Source organism: Crocodylus siamensis, chromosome 5 (genome assembly GCF_052110815.1).
Source record: "Crocodylus siamensis isolate JL-2025a chromosome 5, ASM5211081v1, whole genome shotgun sequence".
NCBI classification, from domain to species: Eukaryota; Metazoa; Chordata; order Crocodylia; family Crocodylidae; genus Crocodylus; species Crocodylus siamensis.
In genome coordinates, this window is record NC_143399.1 from 96,385,057 (window position 1) to 96,402,175 (window position 17,119).

The 17,119-nt window shown below is 44.5% G+C and overlaps 1 long non-coding RNA gene across 2 annotated transcripts in view; it reads left to right on the forward strand.

Moving 5' to 3' along the window:
* Positions 1-2,334: 2,334 nt before the first annotated feature.
* The window catches only part of LOC149864418 (uncharacterized), a 134,677-nt gene continuing 119,892 nt past the window's right edge, over positions 2,335-17,119 (forward strand). The window contains exon 1 of one of the 2 annotated variants that reach the window (XR_016442713.1): positions 2,335-2,777. This is a non-coding gene — a long non-coding RNA (uncharacterized LOC149864418). The remainder of the gene's footprint in view (positions 2,778-17,119) is intronic. The other variant, XR_016442714.1, reaches the window with a different exon arrangement.

Genomic DNA, 17,119 nt, shown 5'->3' on the forward strand with positions numbered 1-17,119 from the left:
GACAGGCATCCAAAATATACCATGTGATGTGACTTAGGGCACCTCAAGAAAACATATGGTGCTGCCGCACCCTTGAGAAAAAGCAATCATCCTTGCTCTTGTTTGGCAGTATTTGTTCTGGTGGAAAAAGTGAACACATTTCTGGACATGCCAGGTAGTCAGTCCCTCACCTAACCAATCTGATTTGTCTCTTATTCTGGACCACCACAGTTCCAAAGATAACACTTCTAGCTTTATCAGTAGCACTTATGTACTCTCCTGAACTTTTCAGTGACGTCAGTCGGATGACAGTTGCCTTATGCGTATCTGTATGTCCCCGTTTTGCCTGGACAGTCCTGGATTTCAGAAGCCAGTTCCAGCTGGCTGTTGAGAATTATAATGGGTGTCCCAGAAATGTTGGGGCACAAAGGTGCATTCTGGTTGGGAGCTGGAACACCTTGCAGGTGGGCAGGAAGGAATGGGGCAGGCTGACCCTGCTGACTTGAGAGAAGATTTGGGGGCGGAGGAAAATGGGAGGAGGGGCGTTGTCTCAGATCAATGTCCCAGATTTCCTATGGTCAGCCTACTTGTGTGCGAGTGTTTTTTGGGAGGGGAATCAATTTGTTTGTATCATCTCCTCTACTGATATACATCCACATGAGGAAGCCAGGAAGGAGTAAGACAGACAGAGCAAGAACATGGTTTCTGTGGAGAAAAGGAGAAGTCTAAAGAATATGGGGGTGGTGGGAAGGTGTTAAGCAGGATACAAATAAATAAAAGAAAAAATGAGGCTTTTCAAAAGGGTACAGGTTGCTTGAGGTATGTCATAAAGAGTACAACCCCTGGGGGTGGGGGGCGGTGTACACACCAGGGGTTGTACTCTTTATAATATACCTCAAGCTATATAGTGATGCAGACAGGTGGGAATTGCTTTCCCCATTGTTCCTTTCATAACACAATGAGTTAGTTATTCAGAACATGAGAAAGAAAGGGATGTTTAGAGGGAGTAGAAATAGATTTATTTTTTTTTCTCATGCTACCCATGTGAAAACTCACTTCCCTGACCCCTTCCCCCCCCCCCCCCTTCTGGAACCATCCCCTGCTCCTTATTCATGGTGGCTTATACCCTGGTATGACCCTTTTCCTTTTGCTTACCCTAGCCATAACAAATCAATTATAAGAAGTCTTAAAGATGGCTGTTCATGGTCAATGATAATTAAAAAAAAAGATGAGAGAGGAGCATAAATCTGCTCTCGCTAAAGTTAATGAGATGCTTTTTCCTTCATTTTCAGTGGGAGTGGGGCTGGATCCAGTCTTAAGTTCAGGATGATGTTGTGTAGCCAGTGAGGAGAAGCAATGTCTGAGAGGAACTGATGTTTCTTGCCGATGTTGGTGTTGGTAAAATCTCTATTTAAATGTAATTATTTTGTTGTATACATAAGTCAACTTAATCATTCCCTGCTGGCTGAGTGACAACTTAATTAGAAGTGAAACTGGTGAATGGGTTTTATTTTTCTTCCTGTTGTTCAATTTTTAAATGTTGAGACAGGAAATTGTGGTAGATTTTCCTTTATTTTTAGAGATGAGCCAGAACTGAAGCCTGTGATCTGGTTTCACCCTAAATCTCTGAAACACAGAAAATTGAGGCCTAAAATCAAAATTACTTGGATACTTTTCAGAGAGAACCAAATCATTCCCTCTCCACAGCCCCTGACTGACTGATGATAATTAGAAGCTGTAACTGCTAAGTTGAATAATTGTAATGAGAAATCAACTTTGCTCCACCATGGCAATAACATTGCTTATGAAACACAGCACTTGATGTGCATTAGCAGCTGATGTTGTTCCTTAATTGTATTGGGGTTTTCCAGCCTTTAAGTCTCTTCTAGCTGACTTCCTAGAATGTAGTGAATAGAGTTCAGAGAATGGTTTGGAACTGGGTGGCAATAGAAAACGATTCACTTGCAAGTGATCTCAGTGGTTTCACACTTTCTCAGTTATCTTGTAATTTTCAACAAAAGGGTACATGGTTCCTTTGCCAAAACAGTGCTGCAGTGAGTCCTTATGAAATGAGGTTTACCAATGCAAGGTTCTGCACAAATTCTTTTTAGTGACTCAATGCTGTGAACAGCTGGTTCTTATTGAATAGAGATCGGACTGCCAAAAGCTTTGCATTAGTTTCTTTCCCTACCCCCTTTTTGGAAACTCAGAGCAAACTATTGAGCAAAAGCAACGTGGGTAGAATGTTGTTAATGGCATGCTTTCCCTTCTGGACTTGTATGACTAAAACTTGGTCAGCAGGTACAAACAAATTAAATAGCATGAAAAGTTTTAAGAAAACATTAGCAAATACATTTTTCTTATGAATGTGTCGCAGAGACCGAGGTGAAATAAGACACTTACTTGCAGTAGGGGACGACACGCCGGCAAAACCTGTGCGGCTCGTGAGCCGGCTTTTTATACAGCTGCGGCCGGCCGGTGACGTCAGCACCAGACGCCGGCCGGCGAGGACAAAAGCGGCGGCGGCGGCAGAGGGAGCGGTGGATGACTCGAGGGAGGAGTTGCTGTAGGGATTGTAGCAGGGGCAGGACCTGGAACGAGCCCTTACCCAGGGGAAGCAAGCCGGGTTGCAGTTGACACCGCCAGAGGAACAAGCCAGGTGGCAGCAGTCACCGCCGGAGCACGGAGAGCAGGAGCGGGGAAACTGTCAATAGTTGCCAGGAGTCGGCAGCGGACGGACGGCATCCAGACAAAACGATGGGGTAGAAGAGGCGTCGTGGAAGACCCACAGGAACCAGGTGCACACTGGGCACGGCAGGTTGGCAAGGGTCCCGAGGGAGGAACCGGATCGAGGCAGGGTTGCCGCCGGAACCACAGGTGCTGGTGTCTATTAGGGACGAAGGTCCTAGGGACTGAGGGTCTGGAGCCAAACCTGTGAGTGTAGAGGCTTGACCTTTTAGGTATAGGGAAAGGCTGTGGAGGGGTAAGAGGAGCCACGTGTCTCCTCCTTGGGATCTGCTTCTGAAGGTGGTGTGACCCCCCAGGGTGCAGGGCTGGTTGGAGCCTTGTGTACACCCACCCGGGCTACTAGGGACACGCTAGATGACCTTCCCCACTGACTGTACAGCAAGATGGGGGTGGCGAGGTGGAGTAAGAACACCTGCACTACCCTCAAGGGTCCTGGGGCAGGATGACATCAAAAGGGAGTGAATAAAGCCCGGCGGGCACAGAATGCTTTCTATGCAACACTTTTTACAAACTAATAGTATTAAATTAGATTTTGGACAGAGAGAATGCTTTATTAATTGGACAAGATGTAATTCTGAAACCAACATGAAAATTACAAGGGTTGTTTCAGAAGCAGGGCACATTAATCATGGTTTGATCCAGCCTCTTGTAAATGTTTTTGCTTTACTCTTGTGACTAGACACAGAGAAGAGTGCACATGCATGCACTTCTTGTTTGGGAGGGGAGCAAGGAAATGTGGATTCTGGCTATACATAGCACATCGTCACAGTCAAAGGAAAAAAAAAATGTAATTCCTCAATATTACACTTCTTCACCTGGAAGACCCTTGAGGTAGAGCAAGCTTTTTGAAAACTAATTGATATACTTGCTTCAGTGCTCTGAGAATTGCTCTTATTAAAGTACCTGTATTGTTATATGTATTCAGCTTCAAAATGACAGTGAGGGCTCTTTAACTGAAGCTTGTTAGCCCAGTCCAGCAGACTCACAGTAGACTTGATTAATGGAGTCTGTTTCAATGCATGATAATTACCACACAGAGCAGAGGTCTGTTGCATGTATAGGTACCTGTAAATGCTGTGAAGTTAGCAAAAAGTAACATGTTACAACTATGACAGTTGATTAAATTACTTACTAAAAATCTACTAGTCATTGCTTTCCATGTGGTGACCTTTTTTCAAAGCTATGGTTGCATCTGGTATTTAAAGAACACAAACCATTGTTAGTTTACAAAGCCAAAACATTAATTTGCCTAAACTTGGCTTCTGAAACTGCTGCCACAAGTTGGGGAAAGTACAATATTGTTTGGAGTTCATGTCTGGTAGTTCTCAAACTCAGTTTATGCCTATTTATGCATACAAATGAATACCAGGATGTTAGGTTTAATTTCTGAAGCATAGACTACAAAATAGTCTTTTAGATCATCCTTTAGATAAAATTAGTCTTACCTAGTAAATGTGGTCCTGGAATCCAGTTTGTTAGTAAAATTTATCTTGGTGACTTTGAAAATTATACTTGTGCCTGTGATCTTTGGGAAACAGAGGCCAGGGCTTAGTTAAATCTGTTAAATCCCAGAGCGATGTATGGGAGGACTTTTTTTCCTACAGCTAATATCCGTCGTACCTTTTTACAGAACAAAATTGCCTTGTTAATTATTATAGTTTTCCATCACTTTATTTGATCTTATCAGACATCCTTAAGTGTAAGTGGCTGAGCACTGCAGAACCCTGGACTGAGTATTCAATTTAACTTTAAAAATTAATTTTACTTTGTCTGCATTCTTGCTTATACTTTTCTCTCTAAATAGAGTGGCTTTTTATTCGATTGAATGCTTACAAGAATTGATCTTAACAACATTTAATACCTGAGCACTAATTTACTGTTTTGTTATGGGAAAGCTGCTTTATTGCAAGAGACCGCTATAAAAAATATGAGCTTCAGTGTCAAAGGAAACATAAAAGCATTCATGAGTAGGGCTGGGCACACCCATATTTTTTTTTTTTTTTCCCTATTTGGCAGCTAAGCCAGAAATTAAAAATGGTGTCAATTGACACACAACTATATTTTGACTTTTTTTTTTGTCTTGGCCGAGTTGGGGGAATCGGGAATAGAATATTTAGCTTTTTAACTTTTTGTAAAAGGAGGAGGTGATCGTGGTGATAAGGGTGATCTGTTTAAAAATCCCAAATTCTCTGATTGTTTTTAAAAAAAAAAAAAAAAAAAAATCCACATTTTTCCGTGATTTAGAATGAAATGCCCCTATATCACAGAATCAAAGAAGCAGAAGGAACCTGTAAGATCACCAAGTCTGGGACAGCCATGGGCAGGCAGTTATTGGGCTCAGATAAGCTCAGCAAGGTGCCTATCCAGCCTCATATTGAACACCTCCAAAGAGGGTGATTACACCACCTCTGCTGGGAGTGTGTTCCAGATTCTGGTGACTCTTACCAAGAGAATTTTTTTTATTTATTTTTTCCTCTTGTATCTAGCCTGAATTTACCCTCTACTGTGTTATACCCATTGGTCCTTATCCTCTCTTGGGGTGCCTTCCTTAAGAGTTGCTCCCCTAGATTCTGGTGCTTACCTCTGTACTTGTAGGCAGCTATTAAGTCACCTGTTAGACTGAGCAGGCCCAGTTCCCAGAGTCTCTCCTCATAGAGCCTATCCTCCATTTCCCTTGACTATATGGGTGGCCCTTCTTTGTGCCCTCTCAAGCTTATCCGTGTCCTTCTTGAAGTGTGGTGCCCAGAACTGGACATGGTACTCCAGCTGAGGCTTTACCAGTGTTGAGTAGAGAAGGAGGAGCACCTCCCTGAATTTATTGGCCATGCATTGGCTGATGTATGCCAGTTCTATTTGCCCTTCTGGCAACCACATTGCACTGCTGGCTTGTATTCAATTTTTTTAGTCAATTGTGACCCCCAGGTCTTCTCCAGATGCAGTGCCAGCCAGTGGACCACCACCCATTGAGTAGGAAGAACCCTCGCGCAACTACACAAGTGAAGGACCTTGGATTTATCCCTATTAAACTTCATCCAATTTCATTTCTCCCAAGATTCCAGTCTGTCAAGGTCTTCCTGAATCCTGGCCCTATCCTCCAATGTGCATGTTTTCCCACAGCTGGTATCATCTGCAACCTTAATCACTGAGCTCTCCACCTCCCTCATCCAAATCATTAATGAATATATTGAAGAGCCTGGGAGACACCACTGGAGCCAGCCCTCCAGAATGAGGCCATCCCATCAATTGCCACCCTCTGGGAGTGGCCTTTGAGCCAATTGTCCAACCACTTCACGGTAGACAGGTCCAGCCTGGAAACCTCCAGTTTTGAGAGTATTCCATGGGGAATGGAATCAAAGACTGTCCTGAAGTCCAAGTAAATCACGTCCCTCATCCCGATGGCTAGTTACCTGGTCATAGAAGGACATACAGATTGTCAGGCATGATCTACCGTCCACAAAGCCATGCTGGTTACTTTAACACCCCATCAGTTACCAGCTTGTGATTTAATGGCCTCCTTAATGCACCCCCCCCCCCCAAAGATTTTTGCATAGGATTGAGGCCAAACTGATGGGTCTGTAGTTTGCAGGGTCATCCCTCTTCCCTTCTTTGAAGATGAGCACCACATTGGCCCTCTTCCAGTCATCCACAACCACTCCCAAGTTCCATGACTCTGCAAATAGCTTGGGCTATTCAGCCAATTCTTTCAAGACTCTTGAGTACAGGTCATCAGCCCCAGCAGACTTAAAAATCAGTCCAGGACTAATTTTGATGTAGCCTATTCTCTTCCCCAATGTTCCTCGGGCCTGTCACCAGGTGAACAGCCCCTGCTTGATTTCAGGAATACTGACACAGCATGTATTTAGAAGTTCTGCCTTTTCGCGGGCATCAACTGTGGGCTGCCCCTGAGTATTCAGTAGGAGGCCTACAGTAGAGCCTGACTCTCTTTTTGATCCCTATGTATCTGTGTAGAAGGACTTCTTGCTGTCTTCTATTCTGATTGCCAGCTTGATCTCCATGCCTGCCTTAGCCTTCCATGTCTTGTATCTGCAAGCCCTGGCAATACAGGTGCATTCCTCTTTGATTGCCAAGACTTTCTTCCAGTGCTTATATATTTCTTTTTTTTTTCTTTTTCAGCAGCTCACTAACATCCCTTTTAAGCCAAGTGGGTCTCCAGGCTCCTTTCCCACATCTTGTCTGGATGGGGATGGCCTGTTTCTGAGCTTCAAGAATTGCCTCCTTAAGGAAGCACCACTGTTCCTAAACTCCCAAGTTATCCAGTTGCTGGTTGCAGAGGGCCTTTCCACTAGTTTCTTCAATTTGCTGAAATCTGCCTTCTTGAAATTTGGGATTTCTGTTCTGCTAACTCATTTTCTAGTCTTATGGTGGATGGTGAACCTAACCAAGTTGTGATCACTGTCTCCCAAAGTACCACCAATCCTTAGGTCACCTATGATGTCCTCTCCTTTGGCCAGCACTAAATCCAGAGTAACCTTACCTCTAGTAGGCTAGGTCTACCCCTAATAGACATGACAGAAACAGGTCATCTATTGTTGCCAAGAAATTGGCTGACTTGCTGGAGATGTCAGGGTAGTTGAAGTCACCCATGACAATCGTGTCTCTAGTGCTAGCTGCCTCAGTCAGTTCTCTGGAGAATGCCTAATTGCTCTCTCCTTCTTGGGAGGGAGGCCTGTAGTAGACTCCCACCATCAGGTCTCATTGTCCTGGTCCCCCTTGTATCCTGACCCAGAGGGTCTCAAGGGACCCTATAATCAAACATGACCTGAAGGGAGCAGTACTGCTCTTTCACATACAGGGGCACAGCTCTGCCCTACTTCCCAATCCTTCCTGTACAGCCTATAGCCCTCAATATTCACTATGTAGTCATGTGTGTCATCCCAAGTCTCCGTTAACCCCAATCAAATCAAAATCCTCATCAGCCAGGAGTTCCAGTTCCTCCTGTTTGTTCCCCATGCTCCTGGCACTTCCATATATGTAGGTATCAGTTGAACACAGTGTTTTATTTATGTATTTACCATTTTAAAGCAATCTGGAAGCCTACCAGTACCTCAATCATTATAATAAAATAAATTCTAAATAGATATATTTTGGCGCTGATTTTTTTTTCCATTTCCCCACATGCTGGTGTGTGAGAAACAGGGGGTATAAGCACAGGGTGGGTCACGGATAATGTGTTCAGGGGTGTGGGGCATGTACCCTTCCTTCCCTGCCACCCCTGGATTTCTGTGATCACAGTAGGATGTGGGGTGGCATCTGGCCAGACCAGCTCTGGGCAGGAGCCACTTATGCGGCCAGTGGGTGGGATCTGGCTTGGGAGGGAGCACTATGCTACCATGGCTAGGTCCAACCTGTTGTGCCATGGTTGTGGCTCCTGTTTGGAGCTGATCAGGCCTGGCTGAAGCCCTGTACCCTGCTGTGGGCACAGAAATCTCAGGGGCCAAATTCTCCTCCACAGCATCTCCTGTGCTCCCCTGTTCCTGCCCTCCCCCTAGTGTGTGTCAGCTGTGCCCCCTCCTTGCCACTCCCACAGTCTTTCCAGGAGGGAGCTGCAGGGAGAGTTGATCCAACCATTAGGTGAACTAGGCAGTTGCCAAGGGCACCAAAATTTATATGGAGAACAAAGCAACAGGTACATCATTCTAAATAACAGCCCTAGCCAGCTATGGCTTGACCTTGTTCTAAGACCTTTGGTTCAGTAAGGGGAGAAAGACCTCTGAAAAGATCTCGGAGGAAAGATCACTAAAATCAACCCCCATCATGGCTACAACTTTTGGTTACCTCTGTGGCAGGCCAGTAGGGGGTGCTCCTGCACTGAGCCACCCACCTCCCTGCGCCTAACCACCTTCCAGTCTCCAAGTGCCTTCTCCAAGTGCCTTCCTAGGGGCTCCTTGCATCTGGCTGACCCCCTTCCTGGAGCATACTCACTAGCCTGGGGGTAACGTAAGCTGCCACCACCCTGAGAAGGGACTGTCTTGGCCCTGTGTCCTTGGGGAAATACAGGCCTAATAGTCCTACAGGTACTTGACCCAGTACAGGCACTTGGGTCGCTTCTCCAAGTTAAGGGGCAAAAAGGAAAGTCTCCCTTAGTCCTCAGACCTAAGGGGCCTTTTAGGCATAATTTAGACCTACCCCTCAATATGTCTCTTACACAGTTCACAAAGGAGAACTTTATTGATTACAGGGGTAGGGTGAAAATAGGGTACAAGATTGAGCAATATCATAGAAATCCCATAGAGCAAAACAGTCTGGCTGAGGTAGCCTTTTGATCATGCATCTGAGTTACTGCCAGCTATATATCTAACCAGATCTCGAGTAGCTTACTCATAAGCATCATCCAGAGGCTGTTGGAGATTTCCTCTGGAGGCAGGCCGTTCCTAGCTCATGAGTTATGGGGGAGAGAGCCAGTTTCAGATGGTAAAGCTCCTCTCTAACTCTGAGTCCCCCGCGTGGCTGCTGCCCCCTCCTCCTGGGCAGTCTTAACTTTTTGTATAGCCCCTGGACCAGGTGAATGAGGTCACAATGGAGGCCAGCACCTGTTGGCCAACCAATTTGAAATACATCACTAGTTGCCGGGCAGACTCTAGCCCACCAGAAGCCCCTCACTCAGGTAGGTGATACCAGTAATGTAGGCAGAGGGAGCAGGTCCCCCCGCCCCCCCTCAAGAATGTAGCCAGCTCAGGTTACCTAAAGAGATGGGGTAAATGTGTGTCTCCTCTGCTGGGCCCATCCTAATTAAATTGTCACAGCACAGAGATTTTGGGGAGAAACAAAGGTGGCTTCCTGCCACAACCTCCACATAGCTACATCAAGGGATTGGACAGTGTACCGCACAGCTCTCTTGTGCTCTCTTTGTGACTCCTACCTTTTCAACTCTCTCAAGTGGATTTTCATAGATTCATAGATGTAAGATCAGAGGGGACCTGAGCAGATTATGAAGTCTGACCCCCTGCCCTGGGCAGGAATGAATACTGGGCTTATATGACCCCTAGTAAGTTCAAGCTCTCATGATCACAGCTAGGTAGCTATTAAGCCTCATTTTAAAGACTCCTAAGGTAGGAGTGAGCACCACTTCCCTTGGAAGCTGGTTCTGTGTCCTGGCCACCCTGACTGAAGTAGTGGCTCCTGACATCTAGCCTGTACCTACTTTCAATCAACTTGTGGCTGTTATTCCTTGTTCTTCTGGGAGGCACTCAGGGGAACAGGGTCTTGCCCATTCCCCTCTGGTAATTTTATAGATGGCCACTAGATCGCCTCTCGGCCTTCTCTTGTGAAGGCTGAAAAGGTCCAGGTCCCATAGCCTCTTCTCATAGGGCCTGCCCTGCTGCCCCCTGACCATGCAAGTGGCCCTCCTCTGGACCCTCTCAATGCTGGCATAATATCTCCTGAAGTGTGGTGCCCAGAACTGGATGTAGTACTCCAACTGTGGCCTGACCAGCGTTGCCTAGAAGGGGAGGATCACCTCCTTGGACCTACTCACGATGCATCTGTGGATACATGGCAAGGTGCAGTTAGCCTTACTGACTGCATTCTTGCATTGGTGGCCCATGTTCATCTTAGAGTCGATGATTCCAAGATCTCTTCCTGCCACTGTATTTATGAAGAGAGAATCCGCTGGCAAAGTTGTCCTAAAAGATGAACCCCCATCTCCTATATCACCTTACAGCTGGTGACACTGATTTCTTACACCTTCCTTTCCCCTTCCAACCATCCTTTTTTAAATCTAAAGCACTCTGGATTTTGTCAGTTGCGGTTAAGATTTTATCAAGACTACCAATATACACCAACTCCAGGTACAGGTATGTATTGTGCCTATAATTCAGGAAACAGGCTTCAAAGTAGGAAATTCTTGGTTCAGTTTTGTAGATTTAATTTAATCTATATCATGTAGAAGTGATTTACAAATGTAGTTATTATCGTAGGTACACCTGAGTGGTCATGTTTAATTCTCAGTTTTATAATGTCTAGAAATGGTTGGAGTTGGATTGCTGAAACAGAAAATTATTGATGAAGAAAATTTACATGGGATTAAGTGAGAAGAAGAATATGGGCAGCAAACATTGGAGCGACTGATTGCTTTAGTGAGTTCTTGGTGGGCAATACCTGGCATTCTGCAGGACAAATTAAAAGTTTTATACAGTGCTAGTAATGATAACTTCAAAAAATTTATTGTATACCTGTCTTTGTTTGATCCAGTCTTTGACCTAGTGTAATGCATTTATGTGGTGTTCTCAGGTTCAACAAGTCATTGGGAAATTCTTAGTAACCATGTTCATTTTCTAACTGAAACCATTGAGTGAAATGAGATGGGGAAAGTCCAGTTGATGCCTTGAAGCCTCTTTGCTATGACCTTGGCAATATCTATGATGCACTAATTGAAACTTCTGATGATGCCACTTACACTTAGCATGTGTCAACCTTACTAGTAAGTAACTTCAGTCAAAGGATTTTAACATACATCATGGGTGATTGGTAGGGGGTGCACATTCCCCCCACCTCCCCCACAGCACCAGCGCCCCCTACCCAACAACTGGCACTGCTGTCAGTAGGGCTGGTGTCCCCCTCACAGGGCTGCTGCTGTCAACAGCTTCTGCAGGTGCCCCCCCAGATTCAGGAGGTACCAGTCACTCACAACATACATCTTGTTGTCCAACAACTGAATCAAACCAAGAAGTTCCTGGAGGAATGCAAGAGTGTTAAAGGGTTTAAAAAGACACTGGTAGATGCTCATGAGCTTTCTGGAGTTAGACATGCCAACAAACTTTGAACCAGAACCAGTACACATTCAGAGAAGGAAGCAGCAGTTTACATATGAAGCAAAAGATGAGTCAGTTCAGGGCCCAAAACAAAAATTCAGAATAAATTTCTATTTTGCAGTCCTTGATACTGTTAGAAATATTATTAAAAATGCATTATCAATAGCTGTTAGCTCCCATCAATAGTGTTGTCCTCTGAATAAGCACGGCTGCCAGCTCTTCTTGTCTCCCTGGTGTAAGAAGGAGGGGGTTGGAGGGAAGGGTACTAAGGGCTCTTTGTACTAAGGTATCACTCTCTCTCTCTCTCTCTTTGTTTTGCAAATTTACTATCTCTTTGTTACAGTAAAGCTTATACTCCTTAGCGTTCTCATGCAGATAAGAGTAAATTGCCATTTTTTTGGTTCTGCCCTTGAAGGCAGGAGAGGTTTGAACTTTTGTAAACCAAGGTTCTTTCTAAGCACGCGCAATGAGCTAATACATATTAAGCCTATCCGCCCCGCATACTTAAGTAGTTAATTATAATACACATGCGATGTATGATGTGATGTATTCACATGCATGTTTGTATGAACTGGAAATGAGTTGTAAGAGTTCCTGCTTCTCTACATGTGTTCAGGAGAGAGGGGATAAAAGCCTGCTGATGAGCATCCCCCACGGGCAGCAGAGTGTTTGATCTTTTGTCTTCTCTCTCTGACCCTATTTGCAAATATATACCTTTTGTTTCACTGACAATGTGTGCCTAAAGGATCATTATTCATTGAGCCTCCAAAGAAACGAACTGTGATTTTTTACATCAATACTGTAGTACAGTTAAAGAGCAGTCTGAACAGATACAGCAGCTTGATTCAGTCTTTGGTTTCCCCTGTGATGTCCACCATTTGCAAAATAAAACATGAAAACAGATAATGGAACATTGCTTGGAGCTAGAGTTGACATTACAGCATGGACTTTCTAAAGACACTGTTGCTGCAGATCTGTGCAGTGAACTGCAGGCTATTTCACAACAGCTTCCAAAATGTCTTACACCTCAAGGTATGCTGAAGTTTATTTCTGAACATAAACTGACAGCGTTTTCCCAACTTCTTCATTGCTCTCCACATTCTCTTGACACTCCCGGTTTCTGTTGCTAACAGGTATGTAACTTTTCTCAAAGTTAAAATTGATAAAGTCATATCTTTGTTCTTCTGTGCTGCAAGAGAGACTTGTTGGACTGGCCACTGTGTTAATAGAACATGAAATAGCTGGGAAAACTTTGTCTTAAAAAAACACATTTCTGAATTTGCAAAAGTGAAAGCACAAAAAGCAAAGTTATATATTTTTTACACAAGTGTTCATGAGGATTTCCTATTAATTCTCCATGTATTATAATAAATTCTGTTAGAGTTTTTGCCATATAATTGTATTAGGATTAATGATAAGTGTGAAATCAACGACTTTTTTTTTTTGTTTTTATTGTTCATTTTGAATATCAAATAAGTACATGTTCATTCTAGACTTCTTATTTTCTTCTATATTGGAAGTGGTGGGGCTGCTAAGGTACGCAGTTCACCTAGGGCACCAGTTACCCTTAGATCAGCCCTGGCTGCAGAAGCTGCTGCCCAGCTGCTATGTGCATGTGCACATACAAATGGTGCCCCCATTTCCCCCAGCCCCAAACAGAACCTCACACGTTGGAACTGTGCCAGCCTGGAAAGAGAACAGCAGTTCTCTGCATTTTTTTCCCCCATTAAAGGAGACAATCTGAGCTTTTTCTGCAGCAAATGAAAAACCCAGATCCTGGTTGATAACTTAACTTAAAGAGTGCCTTGATTACTGTGCTTAGCTGTGGTGGTGAGAAGCCCCCACAAGCACTGGGAATATTGGGGTTTCTGAAGGGGAAAAGAGAGCCCCCTGCATCCCAGGAACTGCCTGGACAGGTAGAGGTGAAGCAGGAGCTGTACGAGCTGGTGTTCTGCTGGCTATTCAAGTAGCTGCTTCCCAGGTGGGGCAGTGGACAGCTGATTTGCAGCAGCTGATGCTGCTACTGCAGGAAGTTTAAAAACCCCACCAGAAGCTGGCATGGGGGGAGAAGCCTGGTGGGAGAGCACTGGTCAGAGGAGAGTGCCAGGAGCAGAGACTACACAACCATGGCCCTGCGGTGGTTGAATGGGAGCAGTGGCTGGCAGCAAGCTGGGGATGGAATGTTTCCAGCCCCTTCTCATTAAAGAAAACCAGGCAGGGACTCCTCTCAGACAGGACACCTGTCATCCAAGGCTCAGACCCTGAAGATAGGGGGTTGAGGCTACCAGAGCAAATCTTCATCCGGACAACAAATGGGAACATAGCCTTCAACACTGGACCCCATGGTCAAGGGGTAGGCATCACATTAGGCTGCAGACCTGCGTACCCAAACAGTTGGCATGTGGACGGGATGTAGGGAAGCTGGAGCCCTGAAGAACACTGCAATGCACCCTTGAGTACCCTGCCCTGGCACAAAAGGGGAAAAAAAAGACACCACTGAATCCCCTCCTTCTTATATACACCATCAAGACATGACAGGACAGTTAAGGGAACCTCGACCTTGGGGGCAGAGCCATACCCATAGTGCCAACTCATGGTGTGACAGAAGCCTATCCCCTTAATTCTGTTTTGTGCCTTGAATATAGGGAGGAGTGTATTTGAATCCAGGTCTCTCATCTCTTAGACTGTGTTAATTACTCAGTTATACAGTCTTTCATGGGCTCAGTGAAAAGTGAACTATACAAAATGGAGCAGCTTCAACAAGAGAGAAATTGCAAGATTCTCAAAATATTTGATGATCTGTTTCTAGGAAATTCTTCTGGGAAACAGGAGATGAGAATTTGTACCCCTTCACATAGAGGTAGGAGTGGAATTTAGCATGTCACTATTTTGTGCTCTTGGTTTGAAAATCTAGTTGTTGTCATCTTTGTTTTTTGTTATTGTGGCGGAATGCCTGGCTAGCGGTTCCAGCACTGCTTAGGGGAGCCGTGGGCTTTGAGGAGCTGTGCGAGTGTGTGGCTTGTGGGGCGGGGTTGGAGGTAGCTTTATAGCCGCCCTCGAGGTTTGCCGAGTTGGCACAAGTAGACGACTTAGGGTAAGTTGTTAGTTTTCTTATTCTATAGGATGTCTGTTAGTTCACGAGGTTCCAGAGCCAGCCCTTGCGTTCCAACAGTGGAACTAGTCCAAAGCTAGGTGCGGCTGCCGGCTCTTTAAGTCCCAGAACTGGTCAACAGCTCATGAATGGGATATACAGTACAAAACTGTAACACGGTGAATCGTTGTCAGTTGTCGGATTTTCGAGGCCTTTGTCTTCGCTGGGGTACGTCCAGACGGAGAGGCTGAGAACGGGTCTATAGGGTGATCAGGCCTATAGAGTTTTCCGGTCGTCGTCTCTGCTGTTTTCTGTTTCTTTGCTTCTTTATAGATGTTGGTTGGACTTGCCTCTGTGACACTAACTATGATATAAGCTGAGCATACAGGGATAGGATAGTCTCTTTTACCTAATAATTGCTAGGCAGACTTTCTACATAAGTTTCATTTCTGCAAAAATAACACTTCTAGATAAATGAAATCTACAAAATGAGGTACAGTTATGAGTACCAAAAATTAAGCATTTTGAATTTTTTGTTTTCAACTTATTCCAAATGTTTTTGTAATATATTTTTTCACACCAAATCCATTTGATGAATTTGAGTAGGATTCACAAACAGTTTTGGCTACCCTAAAATTACTTTTTGGGGTTTTTAAATAAATAAATGTTTGACTGGAAAAAATTAACTAAAAATACCACATTCATGGTAATCAAAATGATTTCCTGAGTTAGGCACAAATTAAAGGAAGTTTCAGCCAAAATAATTAAAAAATCATAAAGTCAAACTTGTTGACATTTTGAAGTGATGTGAAAAATGCTATATTTTAACAAGGGCAAAAATGTAAATAACGTCTATTGGTTAAATGAAACACTTTGGTTGTCAGGAATCAAAATACTTTTCCTTGCTTAAATTTCATTAAGAACTAAGATTTTTTTATTTTTCAATAAATGTGCAAAGATTTTAAAATAACGTTTTTGTTTGGTTCAATCAGTGAATCCCAAACTTAGCAATAAACATAGCTCTGCTTGTTAGGGCTGTGTGAAATTTCACCGGCTGTTTCATTTTGACACTGTTTTGATTCATTTCAAGCACAAAACAGTGAAAGAGTGCTTTGATTGACAGTCAAAAAGGTCACCAACTGGCTGGACAGCCACACCCAGAGAGTGGTAGTGGTTGGGTCATTTTCGACCTGGAGGGATGTGAGCAGTGGGGTTCTGCAGGGCTCGGTCCTCAGGCACACGCTGTTCAACATCAGTGACTTGGACAAGGGGGTAAAAAGCACCCTTTTCAAATCTGCTGATGACACTAAGATGTGTGGGGTGTGAGCACACTAGAAGGGAGGAATAGGCTGCAATCGGACCTAGACAGGTTATAGGAGTGGGTGGACAAGAATAAGATGGGATTCAACACTGACAAGTGCAAGGTGATGCACCTGGGGAGGAATAACCAGCACCATACCTACACGCTGGGGAACTCCCTTCTTGTCAGTGCAGAGGCAAAAAAGGATCTTGGAGTCATCGTTGATGCCAATGATATAAAAATCGCGGTTCGTTTCTTTGGATGCTCACGAATAATAATTCCTCAGGCACACATTGTTAGTAACACAAAGGATATATTTGCAAATAGGGTCAGAGTGAAGACAAAAGACCACTCTGCCCCTGAGGAAAACTCTCAGCTGGGTTTTATCCCTTCCCTCCTGGGCACGTGTGCAGAAGCAGGAACTCTTACAACTCATTTCCGGTTCATACAAACATACATGAAATGACGTCACGTCATCCATCGCATGTGCGTTATAATTAACTACTTAAGTATGCGGGGCGGATAGGCATATATGCATTAGCTAATTACGCATGCTTAGAAAGCTCTCCAGGTTACCAAAAGTTCAAACCCCTCTCTTTCCCAAGGACACAGCCAATTAAATCACAGCCTTTGTAGTTTACAAGAGTAGAGGCAGAGGAGTTTGAAGGTATGTGTGATTTAGTGTTACAAAGAGATAGTAAATTAGCGAGATGTCCTTGGTGGTGTTTCTGCTTATCAGGTATGAGATACAAACTGTGCAGTTCTAACAGCACTCTATTCATTATACATTTTTAATAATATTTCTAACACCAAGATGAACATGGGTTGTTGGTGTGTGGATGCAGTCAGGAAGGCCAACCTTCACAGATGCATCTCAAGCAGGTCCAAGGAGGTGATACTCCCCCTCTATGTGGCACTGGTCAGGCTGCAGCTGGAGAACTACATCCAGTTCTGGGCACTGCACTTCAAGAGGGATGTGGACAACATGGAGTGGGTCCAGAGGAGGGCCACTCTCATGATCAGGGGGCAGCAGGGCAGGCCCTACGAGGAGAGGCTATGGGACCTGAACCTGTTCAGCCTCCACAAGAGAAGGCTGAGGAGAGATCAACTGGCCTGTTACAAACTAGTCAGAGGGGACCAGCAGGCATTGGGGAGAGTCCCTGTTCCCCCCAAGCACTACCAGGAGTGACTAGAAATAATGGTCACAAGCTGGCAGAGGGTAAATTCAGG